Raw genomic sequence first — 8,998 nt, forward strand, 5'->3', positions numbered from 1 at the left:
CTCAATATTCATGTATATTACAGTCATTCACACTGTAAAACAACATATCAATATTCATTTATTTTTTCAAAGCAATGAAAGTACATAATGCACTACTCCTAATTTCTTTTAGAAACGAAAATAACCCTAGTTTTAGATATTTATTGTGATTTTTCAAAATATTTTGGGACGAAACTTGCTGATTCGGCTGATACTCTGATCCGACACGCCGATCCACCAATCTGATACGGTTTTTAGGATGGACGATCCGGGTCGCTAGTCCCTTTTTTTTAAACCTTGGTCCTAAATATTATTTTAAACGAGGAAATCTATAACATATAACACAATAAACAATAGCCCAAAATGGAATTAGGAACCAAAAAGTAAAATCTATTAATTTCAGCATATATGCAAAAAAAAAAAAAAAAAAAAATTAAAGGGAGAGAGAGAGGAAAGCCAAACACTGTAATTTCTAAATAAAATATTAATTTCAAAGAGAAACTCTTAAGCCGAATTCTCTAATTCAAGAAAAGAGCCTATTTCTAAAACAAACTTATTCCAAAATAAATGTTATTAAATTTAAGAGATAAACCTAAATTTATAAATCCCTAAAATAATCCTAATTTTTGCAAGGATGTGGTATAAAAGCTTTAATAAAGCCTCTACCTCCTGGAAAACCTTAAATTGAACATCCCATTAATTTTATTAATTTTACCATTTGAAAAACCCTTGACCTTTATGAATCGTTCAATTACATAGACCATAGAAAAAATTTGCTTTAAAAACCCAAATTCTAGCTATTTCATATTTCATCCAAAAAATAAAATTCTAATCTTTAAATAAAAAATTTCAAAAGGCATAGCTTTTTATATTAATAAAGAGAGAATTTGATGGTTCTATCTTCATAAATGGGCTTCTATTAGATAATAATAATTATTTTTGTATATTCAATTATATTACATTTTGACCTACTCTAAAATTAGTATTGACTATATTAGTAATTATATTATTTATTGTTAAGTATATATTATTTTAAATATTAGAAAAAATAAAAATGAAAGACCATATCACGTAAACTTCAACAGCTTATTATAATTCTATTTATAACGTATATTTTGAGATAATTATTTTTAAAAAATAATTTTAATTGTATTATTTGGCTGGAAGTAGTGAGAAGATATGGTGGCCTTTGGTTTGACTGAGAGTACAACTCTCGATAGAGCAGAATGACGGAACATGATTTGTGTAGCCAACCCCAAATAATTGGGTTAAGGCTCAGATAATGTTAATTAATTTCAATTATATAATTTACCAATGTAATTTATATTTATGGTCAATTATTTTTGTGTATTTTAATTATATCACTAAATAAAAAGGAATTAAATTTAGTTATCGTAGTAAGTATTAATCTGAATTATGCAAAAAATAAAGAAGAAGAAGTACTATTCTGGAAAATTGAAAAAACCCAAAATGCCAAAAAGAGCAACAAGGAATTATCTTTTTATTTTGGAAAAAGTTTATATGGAGCCGAGGCTCTAAACAATCAAATCAGAACACACCTCAAAAATTTTGTTAGAAATGGTTGTTTTGATGCTCAAACATCCTCAAATTGATCATCTTGACATCAAGATGCATGGACATGAGAAAAAATAGATTTCAAGTTTTGGAAATAGTGTATCTTGAAATGTATTTTTGGACCGTCAATTTTCAAGATTTTCTAGTTTTTGTAGTTCTGCTCGATTTATACTATTTCTGAAACTTTAAATTTTATAAATAAAGATGAAAATATATTTTAAGGCTATCACAAATATTTCTAGTATTGAAACTACTTTTCTCGACACTATTTGAAGGTGCACTTTACTTGGATTGCTTAGAGTCTCAGCTCTACACAAACTGCACCTTTTTTTTATACATTTACTAATATAAATATTAACTTATGCTTTCTTTATATAGTATATATTATTAACCTATATAATTTAGATATTTGATTAATTAGTTTCTATTTTATCTTTTAGTTTTTAATTATATTATTTTATAAATAAATAAAATTAATTTCAATTATATTAGTAAATATATTAGTAAATATATCAACTACTTAAAGTAAATATTATTCTGTAAACTAGAGAAAATATAAATACAAATATATGGCATGTGATACATATAACAAATAACCCATGATAATAAAATATCTATTACAATTTAAACTGATAATAATGTTGGTATTACTTTTTTTTTTTTTTTCGTTCATAATAGCAAAGTCTTTTCTTTTTTCTTTTTTCAATTTAGTTTTGGATTTTTTAAATTGCTAAAGAGTACGAATAGAAAATGTAAAAAGCAGAAAGATAAATTATAAATGAATAAAGACGAACATAAACAATTTTTTTTCATTTACTAATTTTAATTATTTTATAAACTAATGGAACTTGTACTTGCAGTAATTATTTTTCTGACAAACAATTATTTTTTGAGATAACTTGTATTTAGGTAATTTGTATTTATAGTTGATTATTATTATGTTTGTCCCCTTTTTTATATTTACTACTTTATCATTTAGTGATATAAATTAAATTATTTTTACTTAGATTAGTAAATATATTATTTTTTGCAAATATCAATATAAATATTAATTGTTCTTATTTTTTGAAGTAATATATTATTAACCTATATAATCAATATTTTTTGCTATTTATATTTCTAGTTAGTATTATTATTATTATTATTATTATTATTATTATTATTATTATTATTATTATTTGCATTTACAAACATAAAATAATTAATATTACATTATTTCTATTTCTACCTAGGAATAAATTAAATTTGGAAGGGATGTCTACATGTACCATGTTAGTTTGGTGGTCCAGAATTGTTAGATATTCTAATGGGAAGGGTTAGTACAAATGGGGAGTTTTGACTTGGAGTATAGAAGCAATTGAGAAGGAGAGACAATAAGAGAAAGAAGAAGAAAATACAGCTTTATGTGGTTCGGTCTCTTAGACCTACATCTACGATTGAAAGGCTATATTGTTATGCTCATTATTTCATGGGAACAGTTTATATAGAGCATAGGCTCTAAACAATCAAATTAGAGCGTACCTCAAAACTTTCACTAGAAGAGGTTGTTTTGATGCTGAAATATCCTCAAATTGCTCATCTAGACATCAAGATGCATGGACATGAGAAAAAAATGGACTTGAAAATAGTGCATCTTGTAACTAATTTTTGAACCGTCAATTTTCAAGGTTTTCAAATTTTCATAGATCTGCTCAATCTATACTATTTTTTAAGGTTTAAATTTTATAACAAAAGATAAAAATATAATTTAAGGCTATCACAAAACTTTCTAGTATTGAAACCATATCTCTCAATATTATTTGAAGATATGTTCTAATTTGATTGTTTAGAACCTCGGCTCTATACAAACCGCACCCTTAAATAGAAGATACAAGATAACCATTAAAAAAGATAACCATTCCCCAAATAACTTTTGAATATATCACCAACATATCACCAAGATATTTTTCACATTTAGTTACCCAAAATATAGGATATGCATAACTATACCCAAAACATTTAGTACGATATTGAGTAGCTAGCTGTACACAGTTTTTTTAACTCCCCCTCAAGTTGGTGCTTTGATATCTATAAAGCCCAAATTGCTTAATATTTCTTGAAACTATACTTTGCTTGTCGCTTTTGTGAGGATATTGGTAAGTTGAATGTTTATTATGACAAATGGAGTAGTTATTTCCTTAGCTTGAACTTTTTCTCTCACAAAATGATAATTTGTTTCTATGTGTTTAGTGTGTTCATGGAATACGAGGATTTGATGCGATATGTATAGCAGCTTGATTGTCGCAGCTCATAACTATGGGACTCAAAATATTGAAACTCACATCTTTGAGAATAAATTTTAGCCAAATTAATTCGCAGGTTGTAGTTGCCATGACTATGTATTCGGCCTCTGCATTAGATCGAGCAATCACCGATTGTTTCTTACATTTCCAACTTACAAAGTTACCTCCTACAAATGTACGATACCATGTGGTGTATCTTCTATATGTAGAACTACCTGCCCAATCAACATAAAAAAAAGAAACAATAATATCAATATGACCATTCTTTTTCATTAAAATTCATTTTCTAGGATATGACTTAATGTACTTTAAAATTGGATTGACAGCTTCAAGATGAGTCGTTTTTGGAGAATACATGAATTGACTTACCATACTTACCGCATAGGCAATATCAGGTATAGTGACAATAAGATATATAACTCGACCAACCAGACGTTGCAACATCCCAATGTCCTCCAAAGCTTTGCTTGAGTCTACGACTGCTTTATAATTTGTCTCAATTAGAGTATCAATAGGTTTACACCCTTTATTGCCAGTTTTGTGCAAAATGTCTAAAATATATTTCCTTTGGAAAATAAAAAGTCATCTGTGAGAGTAAGCAACCTCAATTCCAAAAAATATTTGAGTTTTCCCAAGTCTTTATGTCAAACTTCGTACGAAGTTTCAGTTTTGTTATGCCATTAGAATCACTTCATGTTATAACAATGTCATCAATATAGATAAGAATAATAATATTCCCCGATTGGCTTCTTTTTACAAATATGGATGAATCAACATTATTATGAAAAAACCCTATGTCAACGAGGGTTTGAGTTAACTTTGCAAACCATGCCTTGGGAGACTTTTTAATCCCGTAGATTACTTTTTTGAGCCTGCAAGCTAGAGTTTTATTGCTTTCTTGAGAATGACTAGCAGGAAGTTTCAAATAAACTTTTTCTTCCAAATATCCATGCAAGAAGGCGTTTTTTATATCTAGTTGATATAAAAGCCAGTCGTTGTTGGCAGCAATAGAAAGTAAAACCCTCACAGTATTCATTTTAACTACAGGAACAAAGGCTTCTTTGTAGTTAACACCATAGTTTTGGGTGTATCCATTTGCAACAAGTCTCACCTTGTATCTCTCAATAGTTTCATTACTTTTGTTTTTCGTTTTATAGACCCACTTGCATCCAACTTATTTTTTCCTTTAGGAAGAATATCGACATCCCACATATCATTTTTCTTTAAAGCAACAAGTTCATCTTTCATAACAGTCCTCCATACTGCATTTGAATTAGCTTCCTCGAAGCTAGTGGGTTCTTTTTTTGAGGAGATTTTGGTCAAAAAAGCAAAATATATAGGAGGTAATTTCTTAAAATCCATCTGGTTTTCAATGGGGTAGCGAATTTTGTGATTGTTTTCCTTAGAATGCTATGTACAGTAATCTTTTAAACAAGGAGAATGTTGACTAATACGACCAGATCGTCATGGCTGAAAGTCTTGAGGAATTATTTCATCTTTTTTTTATAATCATTTGATTGATCATCCTCATTGGAGTCTTGTGGTGTTTCAAGAATGGATTCTTGATATATTTCTTAGTTAGGCATAATACTCCTAGAACTTGTTTGGATCATAGGGTAAACAAATATGTCAAAACCTGGTTATTGAGAATGGTTGTTTGGATAGTTTGTAGAAGATACACTCGTTTGGGTCATCTATTTGCATAATCTAGGTTTATACTATTTAGTACAAATTTGGTAGATATGAAAATATTTTTGTGCAAAATATTTTCATGTGAAAAACAAATACATATAAAATTTTTTCCCATTGTAGAAAGTTTTAGAGAGAGAAACTATACTAAATTTTAGAGAGAGAAACTACCTAAATTTTTTTAAAGAGTGAAACTATCTCAACATTTTAAGAGAGGCAAACTATTTAAAACTTTAAAATTGATATAGAAAATTTATTAGGTAATTTCTCTCAATAAAATTTTATATAGTTTCACTCTTTAAAAAGTTTCAGGTTGTTTCTCTCTCTCTCTCTAAATTTTGATGTAGTTTCTCTCTTTAAAACTTAAAATTTAAAATAGTTTCTCTCGAAAAATTTTAAGACAGTTTCTTTTTAAAAAAATTTAAGTGGTTTCTATAGCTAAAATTTGAAATAGTTTTTTTCTCTAAAATTTTAAGATACTCTATCTATCTATCTAAAGTTTAAAATTTGAGATGATTTCTCTCTCTAAAAAGCTATGTATTTTCTCTCTCTAAAATTTTAAATTACTTTCTCTCTAAAACTTAAAATTTAATATAATTTTTCCCTCTAAAACTTAAAACTTTAGGATAGCTTCCCTCACTAAAAATTTTGTAATATTTTTCTTTTTAAAATTTTTTACCATCTCTCTCTCCCCCATTTTCCAAAAAAATTTATGGCTCTTTCTTAATTGTTCAGGCAAAGCTTATCTCTTTAGGATGGCCATGAGTCCCTCACTGAAATGTCATAATGAGCATGGATGTGTGCGACTCACCTACCCTTGTTTCTTATAAATAAAGAACTGTACAGATTTTCTCTCTCTAAAAAATTATGAGCTGTTTCCAACCTAGAATATGCACATGTTTCCAACCAAGAATATGCACATGCCTCGGCATTGCTTGTAAGTGGACAAACTCTTCCGTATTGTCCGTACATAAAATGTGTCGCTCTCTGTGGATGGCAAATGCAGAAAAGACACGGGCACATAGATAAGACCATGTTTTGCGTGACTTTGCCACCACGCGTTTTGACGTGACTTTGTGGTCCACAAAATATGGTTACGTGATTACAAAAATACTAACTATGTTTTTTTACGGGATAACATGGCCATACAAACCCACGTTTTGTTAACCTTAGGATCCAAATGAGCCTTTAATGATTTCGACTATGGAATTAAGACAATCCGTTTTTGAAAATAAAGAATTTGTCCATTGAATTCAATATTTTGGAAAACATACATTTGGCGGATTTATTTGGTTGTAGATTTTTGATAGGGGAATATCCCATAAATATACATTTAATGGATCGTTTAGCAAGTTTATCTCCATTATGATAAATGTACAAAGCATTCATAACCTAATACTTTTAAAAGGTGAATAATAGGAGGGCAACCATGCAACATTTCATAGGGCCTTCTATTATCCAGGATTCTAGTCGGCAGTCGATTTATGATGTGACAAGCAGTAATAATACCCTTAATCAGACCAATATGATTTAGGAACATTCATTTGAAAAAGTAAAAAGCATGTGTTACTTCAAGAAAATGCATGTTTTTTCCTTTCAGCAACTCCATTTTGCTGAAGAGTTTCTACACATGATATCTGATGAATGATCCCATCATCAAATATGAAGAAAATGATTTATTTGTATATTCTATGCCATTATCAATTATGAAAATTTTCACCTTAGCATCCATCAAATTGATATTTTATCAAGGCATGGAATTCCTTAAATGCAATGAGGACATCACTCTTAAACTTCAATTGATAAATCCATACATAACGAGTTCTATCATCAATAAAGGAAATCACATATCTAAAATTGGAAAGAGAATCAATTGGAGCAAGTCCCCATAAGTTTGAATGAATGATGTCAAAGTTATTTTTACTGATTCTATCGGAATTTTGAAACAGAAATCTGGTCTAGTTAGCATACCGACAGACTTCACATGATGCAAAGGATGCATCAATACTAGATACCACCTTTTTCATAATTCTATTAGATGGTTGTCCCAATCTGTAATGCCGCGTACTATCATCGGATTGCATTTTTCATGCAAAAACGTTTTTTGAGGTTTGACCTAAGAGATACAACCTATGGGATTGGTTACCCTCAACAATCTTCTTCCCAGATATCCGATCTTGAAAAACAACTTTGTCAATAGAAAAAATAGCCTAGCAATTATAAGCTTTTGTGATTTGACTAACTGACAAAAGATTCTAAGGGAAAAAAGTAATACATAAAACTTCAAATGGCTTATCCTTATGAAAAATGTTAATATTTCCTACTGTACAAATTGATACCATTGTCCCATTGGCCAATGACATAGGACTCCTTCAAGACGTGTATTCAAACTTTTCGAGTCCTTTATAATGGCTAGTCATATGATTTGTAGTTCTAGTATCAACAATCCAAGTAAGACAATTAATAAAGGATAGATGAGAAGAAAAGTTACCTTGAGTAGTAGGTTGTATCTCAAAAGATGGCGCAATGCTCGCCTTCCCAATTTGTTGAAGTAATTGTTTTAGCTTGTAAACAGAAATAAGCATTTCACTTTGAGCAACTTGAGCAATAGGTTTCCCCTTACTTGGAGGTTTTCCATAAAGAACTTGTTGGGTGAGTGTGGCCATTAAAGGCCTTATGAGTGCTTGTAATAAAACATTTTGATATAATGGAATATGAATTCAGTGGGAGTGTGGTCCATCATGGACTATATTAAGCAAGTAATGTTTGCTGATATCGAATTGAGCTTGACGAGTTAGACCCGTAGGTTGGGAAAAACCTATGTCACCTAGGCATAGAAAAATATCTGATAAGAGTTTTAATAGGTCATCCCTTGATGAGGTCGGAGTATGCTCGGATGAGTGAGCCGAGGTTCTGTGTGACCTTTATGTGTGATGGTGGTCTTCAGATATGGGAGCCAAAACATCATCCATGTACTATCACATAGCATACATAATGACGGCCATTTTGTAAAAGCGAACATCCTTTTAAGGTAAAGGTTATGCATGTGCTAGAGATACACTAATGCACTATAGGAGCTGTGGTCGCATCAGGTCTCGGTGACCTTGGAACGTCTCTAGGGGAGAAGCTGTAATTCACAAACTGGGATTGCGATCCCCTTGACTCATCGGCTAGACTTTGATGACCCACTAATGAGCCCCTGCATGGACTGTGAGTCATGAAAAATACTATGTCGGTTTCATAAAGTACGTGTGGTATATAGTCCACAATTGAAGGTGAAGTGCCCCAATATTTATTGATTTAATTCCTAGACCATGTGGATCATTTTCCCATCTAATGAATTTAATTATGTTTGTTTTACAGTATTTATTATTTTATAATTTTTATTTGAATTTTTATAGATCTCTAGATATTTTATTTATCAAATTTGAATTTATAAAAACAAAAATATTGATTTTATATTGATTTAAATA

The sequence above is a fragment of the Amborella trichopoda genome, chromosome 7 (genome assembly GCF_054954075.1).
Source record: "Amborella trichopoda isolate Santa Cruz 75 chromosome 7, AtrichopodaSantaCruz75HAP2 v2.0, whole genome shotgun sequence".
NCBI lineage: Eukaryota > Viridiplantae > Streptophyta > Magnoliopsida > Amborellales > Amborellaceae > Amborella > Amborella trichopoda.